Source organism: Tribolium castaneum, chromosome 11 (genome assembly GCF_031307605.1).
Source record: "Tribolium castaneum strain GA2 chromosome 11, icTriCast1.1, whole genome shotgun sequence".
Classification (NCBI taxonomy): Eukaryota; Metazoa; Arthropoda; class Insecta; order Coleoptera; family Tenebrionidae; genus Tribolium; species Tribolium castaneum.
Window position 1 is genome coordinate 2,545,806 of NC_087404.1, and position 6,000 is coordinate 2,551,805.

Sequence of the window (6,000 nt, forward strand, 5' to 3'; positions counted from 1 at the left end):
AGCCGCAAACCCAACAATCTAGAAATATTGGAAATTTACAAACATCTTTCCCTTCACAACTCCACTTGCGTGAATGAACAAACCAATTTTAACAAACCCTTATTAAATAATTTCTTCAATATGTCATAACTCGACAATTTACTTTTCAACATGTTCCAAATCTCGTTATAATTATTCTAGTTTTGCAAAATTGTTTTTTCCAAATTTTGATATTTTACAGATCCCTCTTTTAACTTTTTACTTTCTTCGTTAGAGAGCGGAGTTTCATTGAACAATTTTTAAGTCATTCATTTTGTAGTTTCTTTTACATTTTACTTTTCAACTCGGCAAGATTTAACCTTCTTTCTTTTTGGAAAAAAAAAATAATAATTTGTAACATTTTTATTGTTTTGTTCCTAAAAAACACGTAAATGTAAATTCTTACGTAGTTTTATCCTGTGTTTTTAAAATGTTTTGGTGAGTACTCTTATCAACCACAATATTAGTTACACAACAACCCTCTTTTTTCATGTATAGACTGCTGATGATGGTATAAATAAATACCGAAACTAGTCCAATTCCTTCTTTTTATTTCCACTTTGGTTAGGCTTCGACTTTAAGTTATCCATTTATTCATTTTGAAAAAAAGATTTACATATTGATTATAAAGAAACATAAGAAGAAAAGTATAGAAGAAATTCATCAATTGAACCACATAACTTTTAAAAATTGAGGCAAGAAAATTTATTGACAACTGAGTTTTTGGCCTCCCTGCTAGTTTGTTTATGAGGAGTCATTTCACCTGACTGCAATGAGAGCGATCGCCGTCGAAAACGAATGATAATTAAGTACAAAAACTGACCGGTTATCCGAAATAACATGAAGCCTGTCCATTCTGGGTAACTGAAAGTTCTGATAATACGGGGGTTAATTATTGTATTTCTTAATTCACCATATTGAAGTACCCAAATTAACAATTAATTACAAATTGTTACAAACTCTTATTAGCAATTTATAGTATGTACGTATTTAAGTAACGCATTAAGACAAATTGCATTTGTCTCAACACTCTCTATTCCTGGCCGCAATATCTCTCTACCTTTTCATAAGTAAAACATCACTTGTAGTTGCATTGGGCTCTTTATTCCCTACTTTCCATTCATCGATTCAAACCCTCGCGAAAAGTTTACATGAAGAGACCCCACACATTTTTATACATAATGTTATTTCTTATATAAGAAACACATGTGTTTTTAATATATAAGTTATTTTTTCCCAAAAATGTAGTCAATTCTTATTAGGCATCGCTCTAGAGAGCTCGTGCATTAATTGAATATAAATTAATTAACAAAAGTTTGTGTCCTTCAAACTTAATTGGCGGTGCGTACAGGATACCCAAGCGAAGATTTCATCTGAGAAGATCGGCTTCTTTCAAGAGTTTATTTATTGGGTACAAAAACACCTGAAAGTGATATACTATAAGTCCACTGACCATCCGATCCACTTCGCGGAAGACATCCACCCGAGGCCATCCAAATGTTGCGGTTCTCCTTAAGTCCTTTCATATTTTATAATATAGTTGAAAAACAGTTAATTAATTTATTAAAGAAGAAGAAAAAGTCTTAACTGCGGAAAAAGCAGATTCTACTACTAAAGTAAATTTAATAATTTCGATCGATTTACGAAAAAACGAAGTCAAAATTTCAAATCCAATTTTAAATAAGGAAGCTACTGTAAACGTAAACATGACAATTAGTCAAACCGAAATGGCAGTGGCAAAAGATGTTGCCAAATTATCCGGAGGATCAAAACATATTGACCATTTTATAAAACTAGTAGAAAGTTATTTGGCTTACTTAAAGAGACTAGAGGAAGGCTGCTTCCTAACCGGAAATGGTATACAGTGTAATATTACAACCTAAAGGCGCGCATGTGTAAAACGAGATGAGCATAAAATTATACGCCGTTAAAAATATGTGGACTAAAATAGTGAATAAGTAAAAACGGAATCGACTAAAATGGTTCATTTATAAAAAACTTATAAACTAAACGTTGCATTGTTAAAAACGAAAATCTCTGAAAACGAAAAAAATCGAAATTTCGGTTAAGTCGATAACCTGCTTTATCTTCATGCTTTATCTCTGTTTTATTTAGTTCAACTACAACCTTACAGATGTAGCCATTGTGCTGTCGAAATAGTAAAAAACAACTCTTCGAACGTATATCATATAGACTGGGCAAGGTGAGATGCGTTTTGAAGCCAACATGTGCAGGTGGGGCAAGGGGAAATGAGGTTTGGAACGCGAATTTCACCCTTAGGTACCCCATCTCTGATTGGTTCATTCAAAATATTTTCAAGTGTTTCGTTAATACTCGTCAAACTTCGGGGTTCACCATTGAGATTAAAGGAAAAAATTTAAAATTTTGGGTTTAAATTTACTTGTTAACGTAACAGTTAACCTAAATATGGAAACACACCAGTGGCTTCGTAACGTATTCTGATTTTCCGCTTTGATACTGAATATTTTTGAATATTTAAATTCTGAGCGCATGTCATAAGGTGGAATTAGAAGTATTTTAACCAAGGCATTTTTTTAAACTTGTATACATAAATTATTTTTGAAACTTGGAATGTTTTTTCAATTGTTTACATGTTGGCTTTAAACAACCTACATAGAAACTCGCTTAACGGCGAGTCTATACGATATATGGTCGAAGAAACAACTCAAATTGACAGCTATCATATAATCAAAATTGTGACCATACTGAGGCTATATCTCTGCGGTCGCTTTACCTACTGCTTTGAGTTATATGTAGAAATATTATATTGAGACTAACTGTAGTAATTTATACTTTCAATGAGAGGTCTAATAATTAATAACTACTTTACAATTTAATCAATTTTAATTTAAAAAATAATTCGGTCAAATGCGACATTGGCCTTTTTACACAGGCTGTTCGCGAAGTTAAGGCGTTTATTTTAAGTGGTGCTAGTATGGATTGATCTTAAGGATTTTAGCCCAAAACACCTTAGTAAAATGTTGATGATAAAAAAGATACAACTTCTTTAATTTTCGAAACCGTCCCTGTTCGGATCAAAAAAATTAAAGGGACGAGTCGAATTGGTTCCTCTCTAATTATAGTCGACTTGGTGAATTGGTTCCCGTCGGTCAGGTAGGTCAGATAAACGGATTAAAGTATTATAACTCTAGAGCCAAAACTATTATTCTAACTATTATTATATCTAAGTTAGCTCAAACTTTTTCCCAGAGCACTTAGAATCCAATCTGTGAGAATTAATCTTTAATGCCCAATGTAATTGAGAAAAAGGAAATGCAATGACAAACGTAAATTAGTGGGTAAACTGAGGACAGTCAGAGCAAAATGAACTTATTTGCAGAACAATTTACAAAATTTTCAGAGAGCTTTGAGTTTAAATAACATTCTCCTATTCTTATAACCAGTTAGCCACAAATAAATAAAATTTGTTGTTGGATATCCAACAAAGAAAATTATTATTTGATCATTTTTACCAGCTTTAAATCTAAAATATAAACATATTTGTGACTTAAACCTTTCTACCTACCTTCTCATGCGGTAGACAATTTGATCATCACCTTTTACAGAATTATAATTACAAAGATTAACGTGAACCAATTCGACCACGACCAAAGAAAATTTTTAAAATTTGCTGTTAATTTCACATTTATCTAGAATAAAGCTGTACTGATTTTTGTTTAAAATGTTTTTTTAACGATTGAAACTCTCTGAAATACTTATACAGGCTGTCCCAACGATGCGAAAAAGCTCCATAACTTGTTTATTATTAAAGATATTGACTTTTTTAGATTACAGCTGTGTTTTCCTTGCATGTTTTTAAAATATAGTCATGTAGCTAAGATATGGGTCATGTGTGGGTATATTTTGCGAGAATACTGTAGAAGATTAGCAGCATAGCTTTGGTGAGACAAAAGTGGCTTAAAACGTTACTTGTCGGGGTGCATGGGGACTTGAGACCTTCACACCGACGAGCGGAAATTTGCAAAGTAAATCTCCCATAGCGCCCGCCGACAGAGGTAAACCGGCATAAGCCAAAACAGCTACTCCTTGGGCAAATATCCCGCCAGGCGCTGAATTACAAAACTGCCCAAGTATCGATGTATAAAAGAAGCACAACAACATCCCATCGGAAAGCTGCAGTTCGGTGACAGCTGTAGACCGGTTTGCAGCTGCAACCACTGGTTTATTAACCCAACTTTGGCATAATGTGGCGCTAACTTTTTTTTGGAAATCAAGCGCCAATATGCGCAATGTATTTTTTGACTAGGTGTCTACGTAATTGTTCCTTGTGTTCACAGTTTTTGTGCGTTAATTTGTTTCAACATGACTTGGTAATGTGATGACTCGGTTTTTTAAACTTTCAAATTCAAATCTCGCGGGAAACGTCAACACGAATGTCAAGTAAGTGTAAGTGGAGTGTGCGCAGAAGAATCGCAAGCTCCGATGAGCTATGACAGAACGAGAAGAACGTAGATTATAGATATTTATAGTGGCTATAGATTGGCGACTCTGCCGTCCCCACCACAAATTGTACATTCTAGTTACTGGTAATGTCACGTAAGCGCTAGTTGTATCGCTTGGAGAGAGATTCAAACCCACCCAGTATTAGACAATTCTAATATCAAATATATTTGATGGACAAAAACACAGTTTCACACACAACACACGGAACTTGGAGTTTTACATATCGCATTTTAACCTGAGGAATTCCACAAGGCGATCAGCCTCAGTTTGAAAAGGATCTTGTAAAATTCGAAATTTGGTGTGTCGGTTGTAAAAAGTTGCTTTTGTTCATCCACGTGCATGACGCATGTGTTCAACAGGCACAAGTTCTGCGACTGAAGATACAACGAAGTATCGAAGGGTGCGACAAATTTAGTAGTTTCAATGATTCTGTGTCCCATCACAACCAGAGACACACCATTTTGACAGTACTCAAGTGTGAACCGTTGGAGACACATGCGCAAACAACAAATTTTTTAAATGATTGAGACAATAAGATATTTTATCTTTCATGATTGCTTGACAGCGCTTCGGTAATGTTACCACTAACTAACATCTCTACTCCCGGCTATTTTTAAAGAGTGAACACCCCCTGGACAAGAAGATGACAATGGCTGCTCGACACCAGCGGTCGTTTTTAGTTAGTGTTTAAAATTATGTCTTGTAAAGTTATTTCACTTGTAAAATAGATCCTTATCCTAAAATAATGATCTTCAAATAGTTAGACGAATTTATTCTACAAAAAGCTACTGTAGAAAGTTAGAATTAAGTAACCAGATTCGGGATTCGCCCATGCTTTGTCCTGTTGTTCAATTGAGATGTAATTCGTGAGTCCAAGAAATCAACTGTTGAGAGTTAGTAGAATGGCAAAGTAATTAGTTGAGCTTTTACTTGCCTGAATTTTGATTGGAAATTGTTACCGTTAGCTCATGTTTAGAGAAAATTGTAACTGTAACTTTATGGGGGTTGTTCAGTCTGAAGGGCGCCCTGTAGCAGGGTAGATTAGAAAATAGATGTAGGGGTTTTGGTGCATGTTAAATTTGTAAAAGGGTTCTATGATTATTTTGTGAATCTTTGAAGATGACGATATTATTTCCGTTATCAGCGGAAACAGAAGGACGTATAATGTAAATGCTATTTTTTATTATTTTTATTATTAGTATTCTTTTTTCTTTTAGATTTTGTTCATAAGTTAAGTTATTCATCTCTTCATCCTTTACTGATGTTTAAGTGTGATCAATGTTGTAAAGAATTTACAAGCAAATCCAGTTTAAATTGTCATTTAGGACGTTCTTGTAGTCTTCTTTGTACAGCTAAATTATCCGCCCAGGGAAAAAATATTTAAAAAGGACATACTCATATTAAAGAACCACAAAAAGATTCTACTCTTTTGAAACCTCCAAACGAAGCGAAAGTTAAAATTTTAATTAGCATAATTCGATAAGTTTCAAAACAATG